The sequence below is a fragment of the Eurytemora carolleeae genome, unplaced genomic scaffold (assembly GCF_000591075.1).
Source record: "Eurytemora carolleeae unplaced genomic scaffold, Eaff_2.0 scaffold2513, whole genome shotgun sequence".
Taxonomy (NCBI): Eukaryota; Metazoa; Arthropoda; class Copepoda; order Calanoida; family Temoridae; genus Eurytemora; species Eurytemora carolleeae.
The window spans coordinates 1-7,107 of record NW_019398397.1 but is presented as its reverse complement, the minus strand read 5'-3'; the positions used below and the strand labels follow the sequence as shown (position 1 = coordinate 7,107).

The following is a 7,107-nucleotide window of genomic DNA, read 5'->3' as shown; positions in this document are numbered from 1 at the left end:
AGGTGTCAAACTAAATTTCAACCAATTGTGTTTCTGTACAGTGATAACCAGAAAACTCTGAAATAGAAATTTGACTTTTAGACTCAAGTTAAGACCTTAAATTGATCACGCAGCACAGCATTTTTGTAGTGTAAACAGACCCATTTTACTTAATCAATAATTTAATAACTTACTGGTAAAGCTATTTGCTTCATAACAACATCAAATACACTTCAATATTGCTTTAATCGTCTTCCTGGTCCAGGGTTTTCTGGTTATCACTGTAGATATATAAAGATCCTTAATCAGTCAAATGGTTAAAAGGTACTGTTGTGACTTGGTCCTGCCACTTCGAAAATGAGAGGTCACATGCAATTACTACTATATTCCCTTTAATGCTTTGTAGGATAAAGGAAAGCTCATTCAGATTTTTTTGTTTAAAAGTTGAAAATATATTTTTTATTTTGTTAAAGATGGCAACGTTTCCTTTTCTACTTTTGCCCTTTTATATTTGCTTTGATTTGCGAGCTGTTTAACTCCGCGTATTTCCGTACAATTCCTCTCAATTCCGAAGAATTCCGCGCGACGGAATTCGATTGTAAACCCTGTTTGAAAATATGGTTTACTAAATGTAAAATACAGCATAGAAAGAAACGATAAATGTTTATTATTCCAAAGGGGTAGATCAAACTTGATTAACTTTACTACATTGTAATAAATAGTTGATTCCCCCCCTTTACTCAATAACTCGATATATTGTTGATCATATCTTGTAGGAGGGAGGGGGGGGGGGGGGTTTTAAGTATTTGATATTTGTAAAAATCCTTTTTATAGAAAACCGTCATGGAAAAAGAAAAATGTAAACAATTTTTATATCAAAAAAATAATGAAGAAAACATCTATATTTGATTAATAATGAGGAAAAATCTATATCTGATTAATTATGAGATAAATATCTATATCTGATTAATAATGGGGTAAATATCTATATCTGATCAATTATGAGGTAAAAATCGTTGATTTTAGTTTTGACAATTTTCTTTATTGTTTTTTTTTCAGCAAGAAATATACATGTCACAATAATAGAGAAATCACAATTGAAAACAATCAATTTTTTAAAGAGAAATGATGGATATCTCATTAATTCTTGACAAGACAAAGTTTTATGACATGGTATTGACTCGCTATAAATGGAAGGTCATTTGAAATTACGTCTACACAGTCTTTTCAAGTAGTTATATATAACTCTTAAAAAGAGATCCATATTTCAGGTTCATTTGGCCAACGATTATTCTTGTATAATGATATACCAGACTCTATAATGTTATTTTTATCCCCCCTTATAAAGACAATAAAAAACTAATCAAGGAATGGTTGACTATAATTCAAGGTCGGGTAATCTTTTTCTACTTTATGTTTTTCTTTCAAAACAGCTTTGCTAGACATACTGCGTGCCTGAACAAAATCAAACAAAATCATGGTGGGATTTGAAAATCACCCCGGTCTAACTAGAGTTAGAGGCATTCGGTTTATTATATTTGAAATATTACGCGTTTTGGTTTATATTTAAACTTTAAATTTGCGGATTTGTTTGCAAAATGCCGGCAAAAAAGTAATTAAGCAAAAGGGCTAACGAATACGAATTATGTTTATATATAATTTATAAAATATAATTTTCGTTCAATTTATGAGAATACCAAATTTTCTATCTGACTGGGAAATTATTTTAAAAAAGAAAATACTAAAGCAAGTGGAATTCATACAATTAGAATCTTAAAATATGAGTTTTATAAAAAATAGTTCAGATATTACAACCAATAGTCATCGATAATTTTTCGACGCATTCGTTAATAGTTGATATTTCATAATATTTCATATTTTTTTATGATCTGAAAGTTACTTTTGAAAACATTTATTCCTGTTTCGAGGATTTTTGAAATGAAGACGACGTTTTCAGGTAGTTTCGAAAATCCAGCGCCAGCGAAATATTATTTCTAAAAAATCAAAAATATTATGAAATATTAACTTTATACGAATGCGTCGAAAAATATTGGTTGTCATACGTTAATGATTTGTATGGAGTTAAATGGATTATTTTACGATCCAAGTTTAATGTTGCAACTTTCTGAATTTGCATGGACGCTACGTTCTTCAGCATGAGTTGTTTTTTACAATTTCCTTACAGACGCAACAGATAGAAGTAAGATTAGTAGCAATCAAAAGCGCTTTTTTTACCGTAAGCCTATATCCCCTTTCATTTTTCGCGAACACTCCCTTTAAAACTTTTAAAAATTTTACCCGGTATAAGACACCTTGTGTGCAGGGTTAGTTTTATTTTAGAATTGTAATATTAAAGCATGAATAATAATGTGTCTTCAATATAATGTCTCTTTTGTAAAATAATTAAATTTCAAACCTTTTAAATAATTTACAATTCGTTCCATAGGATTTGAATTCGAGAAATTTCATAGAACAATGAATTAAATTTTTAAATCCTTCAACTTTTTAGATTAATCTTTTCCGGGAAATTCATCTCATTTTTTGTAAATGATCATTGATCAATGAAATTAAATTACATTAATATTAGATTAGATATTTTTCTCTTCTTATCATTATCATTATCATCATAACTTATTATACACATATTTTTATATCATTTAAAGTTATAAATGTGAACACTATTTTGTTATAATTTTATAAGTGTCGAAACTAATAATCTGAGGGATATGCCAACTTTCTCAAAGCTACCAATATGGGGGAAATGCAACCTTTTTATTTTTGTTTAAAACTCTATAGGTGTCATGCCTTTAGGTAACATACATACATACACACATATAAAGAAATATCATGATTATTGTTACAGTGGAAGGAAGGATACCGAATACTGGAGGAGAGTTGGTCCTGTAATCTGTGTCGTCTGCTGCACGCAAAAGGTTAGGCCAATCTCTTCCCTTTTGAAACTTCCCGAAAGGAACTGTAGATGGAGAGTACTTTTAAGTGAGAGATGGGTTAAATTCTAATAATTTCCTTCGTCGTTTGAGCAGTAAAACCCCGCAATTCTCTAAAATGGAGAAACCAAAACTAAAATAATAAATTTTCAAATAGAAATTTAAGCTTACGTCATTAATCTTGTATCACGGAAAGTTTCTATGAATTGGTTGTCAGATGGCTTGAAATCACGCCTAAAGTCCAGTTATTCAGGGCCGTATTCAGAAATTTGTCCGGGGGGGGGGGGGCTCAGCACCAATTGGGACATGAAAACCCCCTGAAATCAATAGATTTCACTGGTCCAGGGGGGGGGGCTTAGCCCCAATAGCCCGCCCCCACTGAATTGCCTCTGCCTTTATTTCTGCTTGATAATGATACTTGATAATAAGGAAGAAAAAAAGCAACCCTGCAAGCTGAAGAAATAATATAAAACTTTATGAAATTCAGCAAATTGAGACAAATTCAAATAAAAAGTTGTAAGTAAGATCCCCACAGAGTTCTTAAAATGTCACACAAATATTTTAATTAAAAGTTGGACGTGAGAAAATCCCCAATTTCATTTAAAAAGTACATATCATAGAGTCATAGAATCATGATCATTGTATTGCTGTCTAAAACTGCTTTCATCGGAGATCCACACACTCATCTCATCGGAGACCTGCAAGGTTTTCATTAAGGACCCCATACTCTCCGTTGAAAATCTAGGGGTCTCCGGATAAAAGTATGAAAATTCCAGAAGAAATTCGGCGTTAAAGCATTTTTCGAAGTATCTTCCTTATACAGAAAATTTGGCGGTTACCAGTGACGATCTGGGAGTATTTTATGAAAATGCAGTGGTTTTCTATAAACATTTTGGGGTCTTCGAATGAAAACCTTACAGGCCTCCGATGAGATAACTGTGTGGGTCTCCGATGAAAGCGGGTCTTAGACAACAATACAATGATCATGATTTCTTCTCAGAATTGTAAATGATTAATTTAAATGCAATTAAAAAAAGTGTTCAATTAGATAAAGACAAACCTAAAATCTAAATCTGAGGTTTTTTATTTAATAAAGAAGAAACAGAAGTGTAAAAATCAACAATTTTGTTTCAAATACACGTAGATCGAAATAAAAATAATTCTAAATTTCCCAAATTTTAACTCTGCACACTTAAAAAATTCAAAAGCATATCGACAGAACATCCATTTCGAAAAGCTTGACTAACTTTCTATTTACTCTATTTTTTTAGATTCTGGAATTTTAAGATTCCGGGGAGGCGGGGGAATACGTGGGACTTCAAAACTAGATAGGTAGGTGGAAGGGGTAGTGGAGGTGGGGGGTGGGGGTTATTGAAAAAATAAATTTGATTAAAATTTGAATTTAGGTGCACAAGGTGGCCTAGTTTAGAGTTTTCCGTTCATCAGTAAAACAGGAGAACAGAAGAACGGAAGAACAGAAGAACAGGAGAACAGGAGAACAGAAGAACAGGAGGAAATCTGATTTTTAAATACATTTTTTCACGCCGTTAGGGATTTGAAATACACTCGTATAAAAATAAGGAAGAGCTTAAAGTTAACAAATCCCTAACAGCTGGAAAACAAGCTTGGACAATGGACATTCCTAATTTTCAATCTAACAAATCAACTCGTTAATTGACAATCCAAAAAAGACAAAACAAGAAGATTTTTTCATTTTATTCAAAACAATTTTACTAAATCTCTCTTTTATTTAAAAATTATTATTAACTAGGGAATGCTTAAATTTACTGACATTAAAAGTTTACTTTTATATAATACTTTTCTAGTTCTTGGGTTTTCCAAATGTGATTGAGAAATATTTGGGGAGAGGAGGGGGGGGGGGGGTTAAGTGGTGTACATTTAGTGAACAGACAAAATAATGTGAATGTATAGTTAATGCATAAATAAATATACCTATAACACAGATATAGATAAAACATACAAGGTAAAAGGTTTTATACAGAGTGGGGAAGGAAAAAGGACAAACATTTTTTCTCAGAACAAATTGCATTCGTGTACAGTTTACTGACTGATTTTTTTCTTTTTAAAGGAAAAATATAATAACTTAATACTGTTCTTTACTATTTACAAAATATATGTATAAATATGTACGAGGTGTGTTATCAAGAATGCGAATGATGTGTAATTTCTTTATTTATTGGAATAGTTTTTTTTTCATTTTTTCTGTTTTCTGTATGTGTAATGTTTCTAAAATGTGCTTATTTATAAATATATCTTCAGAAATGGCTGACATATAAGCATTTAAAAAAAAATGCTGGCCTAGCTTTTACATTGGTTAGCCAGGGTACCCTGTTTTGTCTTTGCTAAGTTGCCAGTAAAAGCCGGAGTTTTTGGAACAGCTGGTCGAAGCAGATGCTGCAATCGAACAGTAACAACAATTCCTTTCCAACAAACTTTTTAATACTTAAATTCTTTAACAAATAAAGAAATTACAACATAATTCGCATTCTTGATCCAACACACCTAGTATATATTTATATATAAATTTTGTAAATAGTTAATGTTTTATTTTTATTTAGCAAGAACATATATATCTACAGGTTTCTATAATAGATATTGTAGATAATAAATATAAACAAATATGTAATTAATGTATTTTTGAAAAAAGCAAATGTTGCTCAAAAGTAAAATGTTTAGTAATAATCATACTATGTATATAATGTTAATAAATATTGTTGTTTTGTTAAACATGTAGTTTTAAAGTTTCCTATTTTTTACATTTTAATATTTAGAAATTTATTGAAATCAACTTTGATTTTTTATATGCTTCTTTTTTGCCTTTTCTAACCTATTTTCCTAATTTTGTAACCTATTGGTTTAAACATTTGATAGTTCAAACTTAGATTATTTGATCCAACAGAATTCACAGTTTAAATTATCTATAAAAGTTTGCGACATTGGGTTGCAAAGATATATGAATTAAAAAATCAGAGTTTATGGGGAAGTTTCTTCAGCTAGAGCATATTGATTCATATTTCCTCTTTTTATACACAGTGATACTTCATTTCAAATATTTGTCTCCATCAAAATTCGATCTTCATTAAATTTTTGAAAATTTTGAAAATCCACGAAATTTTTTGTGAAAATCCGCGAATTATTTTTGTTTTGTTTCACGATGTACACAAAGAGAACATGTTCAAAATTAATTTAGAAGATGGGCGCGAAGCGCCCTCTTAGGCTAGTTTAGTACAATTTAGTAAATCTTTCTACAAATTTGGCTTGTCTGTCTGTTTGTTTGTTTGTATCCAATAAACGTTAAAACGGCTGAACCGATCGGACCCAAATTTTTTGTGGGACATCACGTGACCACAGGGAAGGTTTATGAACGATAAAAGTTAAAAGAAATGTGTTTTATAGGTTTTTAATTTTGTAAAAAAATTTAAATTCTTGAAAATCCGCGATTTTTTTTTAAATCCGCAAAATTTTTTTCTTCTTTGTTTTAAAATGTAAACAAAAAGAACATTTTCACAATTTAAATAGAAGATGGGCGCGAAGCGCCCTAAAAGCCTAGTTAGTACAATTTAGTACAATGTAGTACAGTATTGAGAATATTGTAATTTCATTGAATATATTAAGGTTATTTTCTTATTTATCTCTCATTTCATTTCAGCAGATTTGAGTTTAAGAGAAACTATTCATCATTCTTTACCTTTTGGTCTGTTTAGGGGTCAAAATCAGAAAATAAACACGTTGTATACATCAGATCATAAAATAAACACGCTGTATACCAGATCGGAAAATAAACACGTTGTATACATCAGATCGGAAAATAAACACGTTGTATACATCAGATCGGAAAATAAACACGTTGTATACATCAGATCGGAAAATGCTCAATTATGTTAAACTTTCCATTTTCTATCGTTTCAGTTTTTTCCTGACACTTTTCTTTAATTGCCTAGAGGCAATAATATGATTATGTATAAAAGAATTAGTCTGGTATACGGATAGTAGTACAGGGGCTCGAAGGGTGGGGGATGGGTTAGATTAGATTATTCCAAATTAGGAAAAAACCTGAGACAAATGCAGCAGGAGGACCCGATTAGATCATTTATTAAATTAAAGCTTTAGACATTGGGAAGGGATGAACAAAATAGGTAGGTAGACGTAGGGAGGTGGA

At 30.8% G+C, this 7,107-nt stretch overlaps 1 long non-coding RNA gene across 1 annotated transcript; it reads left to right on the top strand.

The window, feature by feature from the left end:
* Nucleotides 1–2,816: 2,816 nt before the first annotated feature.
* Nucleotides 2,817–4,794, top strand: LOC111717317 (uncharacterized). Its single transcript, XR_002768752.1, has 3 exons — nt 2,817–2,912; nt 4,199–4,259; nt 4,334–4,794. It is a non-coding gene; the product is annotated as an uncharacterized LOC111717317 (long non-coding RNA).
* The last annotated feature ends 2,313 nt before the right edge of the window (nt 4,795–7,107 follow it).